Source organism: Triticum dicoccoides, chromosome 6B (assembly GCF_002162155.2).
Source record: "Triticum dicoccoides isolate Atlit2015 ecotype Zavitan chromosome 6B, WEW_v2.0, whole genome shotgun sequence".
NCBI lineage: Eukaryota > Viridiplantae > Streptophyta > Magnoliopsida > Poales > Poaceae > Triticum > Triticum dicoccoides.
Window position 1 is genome coordinate 543958430 of NC_041391.1, and position 16000 is coordinate 543974429.

Here is a 16000-nt window from a genome sequence, read left to right on the forward strand (position 1 = left end):
GGGGGGGGGGGTGAATAGGCAACTAACATTTTTTAGACTTTTCTTTAACAATTTAAAACTTGCAATGAAATAGGTTGTCTAGATGTGCAACTACGTGAACAACCTATATGATGCAAAGACAATAAGCACACAAGCAAGCAATGGATATAGCACAAGTAAGCTTGCAAAAGTAAAGGGACAAGATAACCAAGAGTGGAGCCGGTGGAGACGAGGATGTGTTACCGAAGTTCCTTCCTTTTAAGGGGAAGTACGTCTCCGTTAGAGCGGTGTGGAGGCACAATGCTCCCCAAGAAGCCACTAGGGCCACCGTAATCTCCTCACTCCCTCACACAATGCGAGATGCCGTGATTCCACTATTGGAGCCCTTGAAGGCGGCAACCGGACCTTTACAAACAAGATTGGGGCAATCTCCACAACACTTGGAGGCTCCCAACAATACCGTGAAGCTTCACCACAATGGAGTATGGCTTCGAGGTGACCTCAACCGTCTAGGGTGCTCAACACCCAAGAGTAACAAGATCCGCTAGGGATAAGTGGGGGAATCAAATTTCTCTTGGTGGAAGTGTAGATCTGGGCCTTCTCAACCAATCCCGAGCAAATCAACAAGTTTGATTGGCTAGGGAGAGAGATCGGGCGAAAATGGAGCTTGGAGCAACAATGGAGCTTTGGGGGAAAGAGGTAGGACAACTTTGGGGAAGAAGACCCCTTTATATAGTGGGAAGAACAATCCAACCGTTATCCCACTCACCAGCCCCGCAAAGAGCGGTACTACCGCTGGGGAAGGGCGGTACTACCGCTCCGGGCGGTACTACCGCTCGACCCAGCGGTACTGCCGCGCTGCCTAGGGCCCTGACCCCAGGGCGGTACTACCGCCAGGGAAGAGCGGTACTATCGCTCTGGGCGGTACTACCGCTTCAACCCAGCGGTACTGCCGCGCTGCCCAGGGCCCTGACACCAGGGCGGTACTACCGCTAGGGAAGGGCGGTACTACCGCTTAGAGTGGTACTACCGCCCCTACTACCTCCCTTAGTGCCGCAAAACCCGACACGAAAAATTCGTTCGAGAATCGAGGCGGAAGTAGCCCAGACGCACAGCGGTACTACGACCGAAACACCCAAGCGGTACTACCGCTCTGAGAGCGGTACTACCGCTCGGAGCGGTACTACCGCTTTGAGAGCGGTACTACCGCTGTGGAGTTTCGGCGGTACTACCGTTGTGGACGCGGTACTACCGCTAGGGCAGAACAGAGCATAGTAAGGGGAAAACAGCAACTCCAGAGATGCGGAAGGAAAGACGACGGGTGTGATAATGATGTGTACGTGTGATTCCACCCAAGTCTTTCCAAAACAGATCCCCTCTTGATAGTACGGTGACTCCTACGAAACTAGTCCACCAACACCGAAACGAAGGAGCTACACCGTCTTGAATTACAACACCGAGGGGAGGAAATCGTCTCGTGCCAATGGATGAATCTCTGAAAGAACTAACGCACACGATTAGTCCGCACAAGCATTGTCATCAATCACCAAAACATATTGGGAATAAATATGCCCTTACAATCTCCCCCTTTTTGGTGGATTGATGACAATACGGGATTTGCACAATATGAAAGATATAGGATAAGCGCAAAAGTACAACCGTCCTAAAATATAGAAGGGCTCCCCCTGGATGTGTGCTACCTAGAAAAGTGCTTTGGACTGCACGGCACAGATGCCAGGATCAATGCTCCCCCTACATTTTAGAGACCAACTACCTAAGCAAGATATGAGAGCAACATATATATATAACAGGATAAGCATGGAACTCATAAGCTAGATAGACATAGATAAAGATACGAAGAGATAAGGTAGCATATGTCTCACACCATATGACTCGAGCTTAGGTCTTACTGACAGAACCAGAACTTAGGTCTCACGGACACAAACCAAATAAAGCAACAAGCGAAAGCACAAACACAAACGACGGAAGACACAGAACGCAAATCCCTAAACTCTCTCCCCCTTTGGCATCGAGACACCAAAAGGAGAGGTAGTGATGCTACGGCTCCAGGTGAAGGTAAACGATGGACACCCATCAAATCTCAGAGGGATCATCTGCGGTGCCATCGTCAGCCGGGAAGTGCTCAGCATTAGAATCAGTCCAGGGGCAGTACTGCTGAATCCACTCCTCCTCCTCGGTAAGCTGATCCTCAGAACCACTAATCACAATAGCACCCATCTGACGCATGAGCTCCTTGTGGCGACCTCGGGCCTTCTTCTCAGCCACATGAGTCATGTACTGACCGTGAGACTCCATGCAAAACATCTTCTTCACCTTGATCTTGAGCTTCTTGTCCCAAGAGGGCTCTCCCTCAGAAGGCACGCAGTCATCATCTTCATCCTCAGCCTCAGCCCCAAACTCCTCCTCAGTCTCCATGGCAGCAGCAGATGAAGGAACTCCAGTCCTAGGGGCCTGAGTGCCCCAGTTATCCTTCTTCCTCAGACGCTTGACATCGTGAGAAACCAACTCTCCAATCTCCAGCACCACCTTGGGATAGACACGATCCCAGGCCTTCTCAATAAGCAGCATAATGAACGGACCATAAATCGGGCACTTGCGCTCGGAGATAGCAGAAATTAGCTCAGACCTCATAACATGAGAGATATCCAAGGACTCTCTGATGCTCTGCCCCTTCTCCCGCTGACAGAAGAGAAGCATGTCCACGAGATAAGAGTGAACCTGGTCCAGATTCCCGATGCGAGGGAAAAGAGTCTCTCTGAAGATACGGTGAAGAATGTCCAGATAGGCAGGCAGCTCATAGGTCTCCTTCTTCGTCTCATGGTTGATCCTCAGAGTGCAGTAGGGCCACAGAGCTTGCTTGTGAGTGGCATTGGTGCGACGGTGGGGGCGAAAGCCGACAGAAGACTCAAGTCCAAGATCTTCCACCCCAATCAACTGCATGAAAGCTTTCCACTTGACTGACAGCAACTTGCCATTTGTCATCCAAGTCAGAGTCCTATCCTCATCGGTCCCAAGGTGAACCATGGCATAGAATTGGGCCACAATATCAGCATCATAGTCCTTGTTGAATTGCATGATCCCGAGAATGTTCAGTTGAGTGCACATCTGAAGAGCTTCACCAAAGTAGTCAGGATCATTCTCCATATGCTCGGTGTCGATGGAGTGCACGTTGACATAGAGATTCTTCTTGGCTTTGAGGACATCAAAATAGATGGCAAACTGGAACCTGGTCCAGAACGGACGGTTGACCAAAGTGGGATCTTGGTCGACCTCATACGGGTTGCGGCGGCACCTTGCCCAGAACTCCTTGGGTGGCATTTCTGGCACGGTTTTGCTTGGCTTTGGCTTGACCCCAGGCTTCTTCTGCAGTTGGGGAGGAGGTGGAGCACTAGAAGATCCTTCGGCAGGCTCAGTGGGCTCAGTGGTGCGGTAGCGCTTGGACGAGGCACGACCGGGGTTGACACGACGAGCCTGATGCTCAGGAACCTCATCACCTGTAACCACACACACAAACACACAAACAACCAGAAAGAAGGAGCTTAAGCCACAAACACGAACAAAGAGATCACTGAGAGGTTGGAGGATGATGGAACTGGGTAGAGGGCGGTAGTACCGTGACCCTTGAGCGGTAGTACCGCTCTGGTACCGCTCTCAGCGGTAGTACCGCTCTGGGAGAGTGGTAGTACCGCTCGAGGCGGGGAAACAGTAGTTTCCAACTACCGTGGTCAGATACGGTACTACCGTCCTACCAAATTCAAAAATACTCCAACCTAACACTAATCCAAACAGTCTAGAAGCATTCTCCATCCTACTCAAGCCTAGATCTGGACAAAAATCTAGAGATGCAACTACTATTGCCCCAAGAACGCTAGATTGGAAATCTAGACGAAAGGAAACAGGGAACGGGGGCAATACCGGCATCCATGGGAAGAGGACAAGGTGGGGATCGATTCCACCGAAGGAAACGGAGAGGAGCGCCCCGGAGAGGGAGATCCGCCAGAGCCCTCCTGCGGTGCCGGTTGCTGAAGAGAGAGACGAACAGGGCGAAGGGGTGAGCGAATGGGTATGGGGGAGAAGAAACTCCCCCTGCCCCCGATATAACCCCCAGCCCACGCCTCACAGCGGTAGTACCGCTCTGGAGGGCGGTAGTACCGCTAAGAGCGGTAGTACCGCTCGCCACCAGCGGTAGTACCGCTTCAGCAACCACACTGCTTCTAGACCAACGGCTAATGCTAAAAAAGAAACGGAAAGCAAAGCCAAAAGAACGAGAGGACCGCCGCGACAACACACACACACACACACAACAGACCAGAAACAACTCAAACACAAACAACCACACGAAACAGAGTAAGCTCTGGCCTCTCTCAGGAGAGGGCGGTGGCCGGAGCCACCTATGTTTGAGTCAAATGGTATGGCACCGCGAAGAATTATCCTTGGGCCCATGACCAAAACTCGTCTTTGAAGCACAAGTACCATCAAAAATGGCTATTGTGAAAGAGTTGATCGTTTTATGCATAATGGGGGGAGGGAAAGTTCATTGGGAGAACAACACTCCCCCTATGTCCATGCCTACATCTAAGCAAGATACCAAGTTGAGTGGGGTGGGGTGTGCCAGGGTTCAAGTCACATTGCTCGAATCAATGATATTTAGCTCATGCCTTAACTCGCGAAATCTTGCTTCATCCAAGGGCTTCGTGAAAATATCTGCAAGGTTATCATGAGTGTTGACATACTTGAGCTTGATCTCTCCTCGCCTAATGTGATCCCGGATGAAGTGATACCGAATCTCAATGTGCTTCGTCTTGAAGTGTTGCACCGGGTTGAGAGAAATCTTGATGGCACTTTCGTTGTCACACCAAAGAGGCACTTTTTCACAAATGACACCGTATTCCTTTATAGTTTGCCTCATCCACAAGAGTTGTGCACAACAACTAATGGCCGCCACATATTCTGCTTCGGTGGACGAGAGAGACACACAACTTTGCTTTTTGGAAGACCAACTCACCAAAGAGCACCCAAGAAACTGGCACCCTCCGGAAGTGGACTTCCTATCCACTTTGTCTCCCGCCCAATCGGAATCCGTAAACCCTTCAAGATTGAAGTTTGCCCCTCTTGGGTACCATAAGCCAAAGTTTGGGGTATGAGCCAAATATCGAAAGATTCGCTTGACCGTCACATAGTGACTTTCCTTTGGTGCAGCTTGAAACCGTGCACACATCCCCACACTCAACATGATATCTGGTCTAGATGCACAAAGGTAAAGCAAGGATCCAATCATGGAGCGATATACCTTTTGATCCACTGCTTTACCATTGGGATCAATGTCAAGTTGGCACTTGGTGGGCATTGGAGTAGAAGCCGGCTTGACATCACTTAACTTGAATCTCTTGAGCATGTCTTGAGTGTATTTGGCTTGGTTGATGAAGGTTCCTTCTCTTCTTTGTTTGATGTCAAAGCCAAGGAAGAACTTCAATTCTCCCATCGAAGACATCTTGAACTTGGAGGTCATGAGAGCGGCAAATTCCTCATTGAAAGCTTTGTTAGGAGAACCAAAGATAATGTCATCAACATATAGTTGGCATACAAACAACTCCCCTTTGACCTTCTTAGTAAAAAGAGTGGGATCGATTTGTCCTACTTCAAATCCACGATCTTGTAACAACTCGGTAAGGTGGTCATACCACGCACGTGGGGCTTGTTTAAGGCCATAGAGTGCCTTATCGAGTTGATACACATGATCCGGGAAGTAGGGGTCCTCGAACCCGGGGGGTTGCTTGACATAAACCAACTCATTAATGGGACCATTAAGAAAAGCACTTTTCACATCCATTTGTTGCAACTTAAAGTTGTGATGGGAAGCATAAGCAATCAACAAATGAATGGATTCAAGACGAGCAACGGGAGCAAAGGTTTCACCGTAGTCGATACCCTCGACTTGGGAGTAGCCTTGTGCTACCAATCTTGCCTTGTTGCGAATGATGTTCCCATGAGCATCTTGCTTGTTCTTGAAGATCCACTTTGTTCCAATGACGTTGTGGTTCCCCGAAGGTCTTGGCACCAATCTCCACACCTTGTTGTATTCGAAGTTGTTGAGTTCTTCATGCATGGCATTGAGCCAATCCGAGTCTTCGAGCGCCTCATAGACCTTATGGGGTTCAACACAAGAGACAAACGCATGATGTTCACAATAGTTTGCTAACTGTCTACGAGTGCTTACCCCCTTTCTTAGGCTTCCAACCACATTCTCCATGAGATGACCTTTGGTGGTGAGTTTGGAAGCAATCTTCACGGCACGACGCTCCAATTCCTCCTCGGATGTCGAAGGAGGAGGGTTCACTTGATCATCTTGAGCGTCGTCATGAGCTTGTTCTTGATCTTGAGCTTGCTCATGATCTTGAACTTGCTCGAGGGGAAGAACTTGACCTTGGGCATCATGTGGAGGTTCATCACCATCTTGTGATTGATCTTGCCCTTGGTCTTGTTCCTTAGGTTGAGGGCCTTCACTTTGTTCTTTGGAAGCGTGTGGATCTTGGGGAGGTGATGGCTCCACTTGAGTGGAGCATTGTCCTTCTCCTTCGGCCACAAGGGGTTCCTCAATGGGTAGGATATGACCAATACCCATTCTTCTTATGGCTTGGGGAGGAATTTCATCACCTACATCACAAGTACCACTTTGCTCCACTTGGGAGCCGTTATTTTCATCAAACTCTACGTTACACGTCTCCTCAATGAGTCCGTTGGACTTGTTGAGAACACGGTAAGCATGAGAGTTTGTAGCATAACCAACAAATATGCCCTCATGAGCTCTAGCTTCGAATTTAGACAAACGAACACCTTTCTTGAGAATGAAACACTTACACCCGAACACCCGGAAGTACTTGAGATTAGGCTTGTTCCCGGTGAGTATCTCATACGGAGTCTTGTTCAAGCCTTTGCGGAGATAGAGCCGATTGGATGCATGACAAGCTGTGTTGATGGCTTCGGCCCAGAAGTTGTATGGAGACTTGAACTCCGCCATCATGGTTCTTGCCGCATCCATCAACGTCCGGTTCTTCCTCTCCGCAACACCATTTTGTTGAGGGGTATATGGTGCAGAATATTGATGCTTGATCCCTTCATCACTAAGAAACTCATCCAAGGTGTAGTTCTTGAACTCGGTGCCGTTGTCACTTCTTATTGTCAAGATCTTTGCATCATGTTGACGTTGAGCTTCATTTGCAAAGTCGATGATGGTTTGTTGAGTCTCACTCTTCCTCTTGAAGAAGTATACCCAAGTGTATCTTGAATAATCATCCACTATCACCAAGCAATACTTTCTACCCCCAAGATTATCAAAGGATGGGGGCCCAAAGAGGTCCATGTGGAGGAGTTCCAAGGGTCTCTTCGAGTAGATGATAGTCGTGGGAGGATGAGCCGTCTCATGAAGCTTTCCTTCGATACAAGCACTGCAAACACGATCTTTGGCAAAACTAACATTCGTTAGTCCATGAACATGGTCCCCCTTGAGAAGACTTTGCAAAGATCTCATATTGACGTGGGCTAAACGGCGATGCCAAAGCCATCCCACATCAACTTTAGCCATTAGGCATGTCGCGGTCTTAGTGGGTTGCTCCGAGAAGTTAACCACATAGAGACCGTTCTCGACATGCCCAACAAAGGCTACTTTAAGAGTCTTGCTCCACAAGAGGGCCACGGTATCAATATCAAAGAAGGTGGCAAAACCCATGAGTGCGAGTTGACGAACGGAAAGTAAATTGAACGCAAGGGACTCAACAAGCATGCCTTTCTTGATCGTTAGATCATGAGAAATGACAACCTTGCCAAGACCCAATACCTTAGAATGTGAGGCATCACCCCATTCGACATTGGTGGGCATAGATGGGATATTGTGCACGTCCACCACCAAGTCCTTGCTCCCGGTCATATGATTTGTTACTCCACTATCGAGCAACCATGATCCCCCACCGGAAGCAAACACCTACAAGAGATCAATGCTTGGTTTTAGGTACCCATTGAGTAATGGGTCCTTTGATGTTAGTAACAAGGGTCTTAGGAACCCAAATAGACCATTCAATGTACTCATAAGGAGAACCAACAAATTTAGCATAAACATGTCCATCACTAGCACGGCACAACACATAAGAGGGGTTAAAGTCGCCGGCTTTGTTGGGAGAGATGGCGTTGCGCTCTTTGGCTTCACCACTCTTCTCATTGTTCTTCTTCTCCTTAGGAGCACCTTCTCCCTCCCTCACAAAGGTTTGCGTGAGCGGAGGAGGTCGATTGGTCTTGCTCTTCTTCTCCTTGTTCTTCTTCTTGTTCTTGGACTTGGGTGCGAACCCAACTCCCTCCTTGCCCACAACTTCCTTTTGATTTCTCGAAAGGTCATTTAGGTTCTTCTCGCCTTGTATGCATGACACAAGACCTTTCTCGAGTTTTTCCTTCAACTTGGCATTTTCTTCCACAAGATGCACATGCTCACAACATGGGTTAGTAGCATTTGCATTATCAATTAAGACCATGTGAGGAAATGTGGCCTTTTCCTTGGTTAGCTTAACTTGGAGTTGAGCATGAGACTCCTTGAGGGTGGAATGAGCACCTTTCAAGACCTTGTGGGCCTTGTCAAGTACGTCAAACTCCTCCGTGAGTCTAACATGATCAACCCCAAGTTTACCCTTCTCGGAAGCTAGAACACGAGACACAACAAGAGCATGATCAATATCTTTCTTTAGTTTAGCATGACCATCATTGTGTGACTCCTCAAGAGCCAAACGATGCCCACACTCTTCCTCAAGAGCATTAGAGAGATCCAATATCTCATCGGCATAGTCACGACTATGACTTTCCATCTTAGTGATGGTTTCTTCATGAGCCTCGATCATGTCATTGGCTTCACCAAGTTGTTCCAAGAGAGCAACGAAATGCTTCTTGGATTTGCCCTTGAGCTTACTCATGAAGGACTCAAATTCATTGATCTCCTCATTGGACCCCTTACCATTATCAAAGTCATCCGTTGAAGGAGGGTTAGGAATAATGGTGGTTTTGATGTTGGGGGTTACCTTGTTGGTGGCCTTAGCCATGAGGCACTTGGCGGTGATGTTCTCGTTAGGTGCATCGAAGAGAGACACCCGAGGAGTTGAGACAATGGCAACGGATGCCATGGCCATTGTTTCACCATCTTCATCATCATCGTCATCCTCACGGTATTCTTCTTGAACCACCAACCCGCGAGAAGGAGTCTTCTTGGTGAAGTTGTTCTTGTTTGGGAAGGACTTGGCTTTGTCTTTTCGAATGAACCTGCCACCATTGTCTTCCCACTTCTCGTAAGGACAATCCGCAACGAAATGGCTGACATTGCCACAGTTGAAACAAGTTCTAACTCGTTGCTTCCCCTTGAGGCCACTTGAGTTGTTCTTGTTGAAGTTGGGTCTTGTAGTCTTCTTACTCCAAAACGTTCTTGAGGCAAGAGCCATGTGCTCATGATAATCATACTTCGTGTCCTCGGGGTTGCTCTCCTCATCTTCCTCTTCTTCTTCTTCTTCCACACTAACCTTGGCCTTCAAGGCAAGATTTGGCTTCTTTTCCCTTTGGGAACGGAGCACCGCATTGTCGGCGGTCTTATCCAAGATGTTCATTGCAACAAACTCATACAACACTTCACCAGAGGTCATGGAGTGGAAGTCCGGTCTTTGGCGGATAACGGAGGACATGGCCTTGTTGTAGGGCATCATGGCCTTGAGGAACTTGCGCTTGATCCAGTTGTCATCCGTGTCCTTGCTCCCATGATCTCGGAGTGCGACCGCAAGTTTGGTCACTCTTCGAAAGAGCTCACGAGGTTCTTCATCCTCTTTCATTGCAAACTCATTGGCTTCATCTTGCACCACTTCATAGTTGGAGCGTTGAATGCTAGCACTTCCTCAATACATACGCTCGACACACTTCCATGCTTCTTTATCCATGACATGAGGTCGAAGATGAGGGAGATCTTCGGGAAGGATAGCATCTTGGATGATGAAGAGAGCACTCTCATTAAATTGATTGTCCACTTCTTCTCGAGGGGTGAAGTTGCTTGGATCATGAGGATAGAAACCTTCTTCAATAATTCTCCAAAGGTTAGTATTCACATGTTTTAAATGACGCTTGAAGCGATAAACCCAAGAATCATAATCTTCATTTTCCACATATTTAGGAGGAGGACCGGCATGATTCAAATGAGTAGAGGGGATCGGTCCTCTATACACCGGGGGTTCCACACGGGCATAGATGCCGGTGCCATTCCTACCACTAGTAGACGGACTCTTTTCACTATTAGCTTCCCCCTTGTCGGGGTTAGCATCCGTCACCTTGTTAATGGGATCACCCACTTTCATTGGCGAGGTAGATAGTTTGAGTCCCTCTAGGAATTCAGAAAACATGCTTTTAACCTCGACCGTCATGGAGGTTTTCAATGTGTCTAAAGCCATATCGAATTCCTCACGAGAGACCGAGGTTCCCCCTTCAGCCGAAGACGAGACGGGATTCACACCGGAGTGCTCCTCCACACCGTCGTTGGTGTCAACCATACTCTTCGGATGGCAAAGTCCTTAATAAAGAGACGACGCTCTGATACCAATTGAAAGGATCGATATGGTTGACTAGAGGGGGGGGGTGAATAGGCAACTAACACTTTTTAGACTTTTCTTTAACAATTTAAAACTTGCAATGAAATAGGTTGTCTAGATGTGTAACTACGTGAACAACCTATATGATGCAAAGACAATAAGCACACAAGCAAGCAATGGATATAGCACAAGTAAGCTTGCAAAAGTAAAGGGACAAGATAACCAAGAGTGGAGCCGGTGGAGACGAGGATGTGTTACCGAAGTTCCTTCCTTTTAAGGGGAAGTACGTCTCCGTTAGAGCGGTGTGGAGGCACAATGCTCCCCAAGAAGCCACTAGGGCCACCGTAATCTCCTCACGCCCTCACACAATGCGAGATGCCATGATTCCTCTATTGAAGCCCTTGAAGGCGGCAACCGGACCTTTACAAACAAGATTGGGGCAATCTCCACAACACTTGGAGGCTCCCAACAATACCGCGAAGCTTCACCACAATGGAGTATGGCTTCGAGGTGACCTCAACCGTCTAGGGTGCTCAACACCCAAGAGTAACAAGATCCGCTAGGGATAAGTGGGGGAATCAAATTTCTCTTGGTGGAAGTGTAGATCTGGGCCTTCTCAACCAATCCCGAGCAAATCAACAAGTTTGATTGGCTAGGGAGAGAGATCGGGCGAAAATGGAGCTTGGAGCAACAATGGAGCTTTGGGGAAAAGAGGTAGGACAACTTTGGGGAAGAAGACCCCTTTATATAGTGGGAAGAACAATCCAACCGTTATCCCACTCACCAGCCCCGCACAGAGCGGTACTACCGCTGGGGAAGGGCGGTACTACCGCTCCGGGCGGTACTACCGCTCGACCTAGCGGTATTGCCGCGCTGCCTGGGGCCCTGACCCCAGGGCGGTACTACCGCCAGGGAAGAGCGGTACTACCGCTCCGGGCGGTACTACCGCTTCGACCCAACGGTACTGCTGCGCTGCCCAAGGCCCTGACACCAGGGCGGTACTACCGCTAGGGAAGGGCGGTACTACCGCTTAGAGCGGTACTACCGCCCCTACTACCTCCCTTAGTGCCGCAAAACCCGACACGAAAAATTCGTTCGAGAATCGAGGCGGAAGTAGCCCAGACGCACAGCGGTACTACGGCCGAAACACCCAAGCGGTACTACCGCTCTGAGAGCGGTACTACCGCTGTGGAGTTTCGGCGGTACTACCGCTGTGGACGCGGTACTACCGCTAGGGCAGAGTAGAGCACAGTAAGGGGAAAACAGCAGCTCCAGAGATGCGGAAGGAAAGACGACGGGTGTGATAATGATGTGTACGTGTGATTCCACCCAAGTCTTACCAAAACGGATCCCCTCTTGATAGTACGGTGACTCCTACGGAACTAGTCCAACAACAACGAAACGAAGGAGCTACACCGTCTTGAATTACAACATCGAGGGGAGGAAATCGTCTCGTGCCAATGGATGAATCTCTGAAAGAACTAACGCACACGATTAGTCCGCACAAGCATTGTCATCAATCACCAAAACATATTGGGAATAAATATGCCCTTACACCTACTATGTGTTATGATCCGGCAACCCCGAAGTGACAATAACCGGGACCACTCCCGGTGATGACCATAGTTTGAGGAGTTCATGTATTCACTATGTGTTAGTGCTTTGGTCCGGTACTCTATTAAAAGGAGTCCTTAATATCCCTTAGTTTTCATTAGGACCCCGCTGCCACGGGAGGGTAGGACGAAAGATGTCATGCAAGTTTTTTTCCGTAAGCACGTATGACTATATTAGGAATACATGTCTACATTACATTGATGAATTGAAGCTAGTTCTGTGTCACCCTATGTTATGACTGTTACATGATGAACCGCATCCGGCATAATTCTCCATCACCGATCCAATGCCTACGAGCTTTACACATATTGTTCTTCGCTTATTTACTTTTCCTTTGCTACTGTTACAATCACTACAAAACCCAAAAATATTACTTTTGCTACCGTTACCGTTACTTCCATATTACTTTGCTACAAAATACTTTGCTGCAGATATTAAGTTATTCAGGTGTTTTTAAATTGACAACTCAACTGCTAATACGTGAGAATATTCTTTGACTCCCCTTGTGTCAAATCAATAAATTTGGATTGAATATTCTACCCTCGAAAACTGTTGCGATTCTCTATACTTGTGGTTTATCATAGCGCTCACGCACGAGAGTTCCTATGCAGCGTTGCAGGCGCCCGTTAACGTGCTGGCGCTCGCACTGTCGCTGGCATGCGTCGGCCTATGATCGCGCTCGCTTGCTCGGGAAAGCAAATACAGTCGGTACTGCTAACTTCGGTACCTCGCTTCACTGGATCGGCCGCTCGCTCAGCCACTCGCTAGTAGCCAAGTTTTTTTGTTCCTTTTTTGGTTGTTGATCCGGTAGAAAAAACTCACCTAATTTTTCTATTTCTTATGAAATAAAATTGTGAAATAAAAAAAGGCTTGCAGATTTAAAGAAAAAAGTTCATCCATTTGAAACAAAACTTTATATCCTTAAAAAAGTTTCAATGATTTTGAAAAAAGGCATTGATTTTGAAAAAAGTTCATTTATTTTTTTAAAAAAATCATCAAATTTGAAAAAATTTCATCGAATATGAATGTTTTTGGTAAAATATGAAAAACAAAATTCATCATATTTGAATAAAATTCATCTATTCTGACAAAAGTTCTTCTATTTTGAAAACAGTTCATCGATTTTGAAAAGAAGGTCATTTTTTTAAATCATCAATTTTAAAAAAAGTTCATCAATGTTGAAAAAAGTTCATTGAACTTGAGAAAAGTTCATCAGATTTGAAAAAAACTGATTCTAAAAAACGTTCGTCTATTTTGAAAAAAATTCATCCATTTGAAAAGAATTCATCGATCTTAAAGAAAATTTTCATCAATAAAAAAAGATCACGGATATGAGGAAAAAGTTCATGCTTTTAGCAAAAAAAAAGAATTAAAGAAACAAACCCATTCCAAGAAAAAAAAGAAAATAAAAAAAAGGAAAAGGAAAAAGTTCCACGAACTAAATGAGGATAAAAGTGGAAGAGCAGTGAGTAAGGACAATCGGTCGCGATGGTCTAATGTTTAGTTTGCTTTGCTCTGAACATGAAGGTCTCGGGTTAGAACCTAGATGGCACGGTCTTTTTTGAAGTTTCCAAGAGAAAAAGTTATGCGTTAGACGGACAGGTCAAGCTATGCAGGTGCCAGTTTCTACAGACCGGCGGCTAGTTTGACCGGCCCGGTCTATTGCCCGGCCGGCGCGATGGCAAAATAAGAAGCAACATAAATATATTATCTTGAAATAATTTAAATCAAATCGATACTTTACTAAACCACGTCTAACATTAACTTAATCAAATCAAATCAATCTTACCCGCAAAAAATCCAATCAAATCGTAGCAAAATCTGAACTAAATCAAAACTTTACGTGCATTTCTCTACCCATACTTCCATATAATTAAATGTTATTAAAATTGTTGTAAAGTATATGTCAAACAAAATTAATGTTTAACCACTGGAGTACGTGTAATTGACGCGTGGTCTTCAGTATTCAGTTTTAAAGCTAAATGCGAGGAGCACACAAATATTAAGCTCAATTCAACCCCCTAATAAGAAAGAGTGTGATTAGATCTCAGTCGATATAGATTTAACCAAGTCTCCCTCCTTTCCGGTTTATAAGGCTCAATTCAAAATTCTTACCAACCAAGGTAGATGATGAGTGGTGGAATACTTTTTATAGTTTGCAAAAGCACCCAATTACTAATCTTGTTTTCCTCAAAAAAAGTATGTTTACCAATGCATTAATTGCAATGCATGCATGCATAAATTGCATGCATTGGTTAATTTTCTCTTAGTACTTGCATGCAATGATTTAATGCACCTTGAAATCTGAACATGTGATGAAAAACAACCAAATTGAGCCTTATAAAATGGAAAAACTAAAATTTTGAGATAAGCCCTATAAACCGGAAAGGAGGGACTATCATATATGAAAGAAAAAAATAAAAAGAAAAAATTTGTATGAATTTTCGCATAAGATCTCATCAGTATAGCATTTGTCGACTGAGATTTAGCAACACTGAATAAGAAAAGAAAGATGGAAGCGGAGCATACCGCATATATTTGTTTGTCCCCAAATTGCGCCGCGAATACAGGGCCATCGACTGGCTGGTGGTGGCGTTGGGATATAGCGAGGCCCCGAGCCCCCTCAGCTCCACGGAGTTCACGAATGGGGTGCCACCGCCGTTGTTCACAAGACACACCGGCACCCAGCTCGCCCAGGCGACGAAGACCGCCTCGGCCGGCCAGCCCCTAGTGCCGGTCTCATACGTGTCCCAGTAGTTGCTTCCCAGGTGCAGGTCGAACTGCGTCGACAACCTGTTCTTGCCGTCGTAGTTCCCGTAGAAGAACTCCAGCCGGAGCATGTACTTGGTGCCGATCTCCGTCGGGAGCGAGTAGCAGTTCCATACGCCGGACGGGAAGCTCCTGAGCGTACGATAATGCTCGACAGTGGCGCTGGTGTCGTGCTCGGCTGCCACCCGGTGGTTCTCCCCGGCGTCGACGTACTGGTCGTCTGAGACGTAGACGATGCCGGTGTTGACGTCCTTTCGGCCGCTGAGCTCGGCATCCATGCCGCAGTCGATGCTCAGAAAGCCTTTCTTACACAAACAACATGAAACAAGTTAGAATCGGGAGATACACCAAGAAGACACACATGGGATTGGTACGGTGTGATGCGCATCTTTATTCAGGTGAAAACCTGGCTGACCGACGACATGGATCGGGGTGGCGCTTAACACGAGCACAGCAAAATAGACGAAGATCACCATTGGAAGTTTGGAACAGCGCATGCAATGGCACTATCTCTAACTGGCAATGCCCTGCGCGCTTATGTGTATATATTGCACCAAAACATCCTAAACTAAATGTGGATAATTATGCACTTGAGTTTATTTTTATGCCCGTAAACGCCAACCCGTGGAGTTGACCGACTGGTTCTTCTCGAGCTCTATCCGTCTCACAAAATGGAGAGAAGAATCATCATGGTTCGAAACAAAAATGAGAGAAGAAGTAATGATGACTGACAGCGACCTTACTCGCAGGGAAATTGTAAGATCGCGTCTTGGTTTAGTTGACTTTGCACTTCGAAACACGGATTTGATGCCAAGTTGTTGGTTCCACGTAGGAGGCTCAATGAACCCATGGAAGCATGTCGTGACCTCATGAAAGAATATTTCCTCTCTTTTTCTTTAGTGCCTCAACTGGCTAATTTAATGAGATGAAGATAAACTATCGATGATTTCATCAATTTTATTAATACAGTTGTGGAAAGCTCTAGACAGTAATTAGTATACCCCATCCGTTCCAAAATA

General features: G+C 46.7%; 1 pseudogene; it reads right to left on the reverse strand.

Annotated features, from left to right (window-relative positions):
• The window catches only part of LOC119321256, a 49872-nt pseudogene extending 34467 nt beyond the window's left edge, over nt 1–15405 (reverse strand).
• Between the last annotated feature and the right edge of the window lie 595 nt (nt 15406–16000).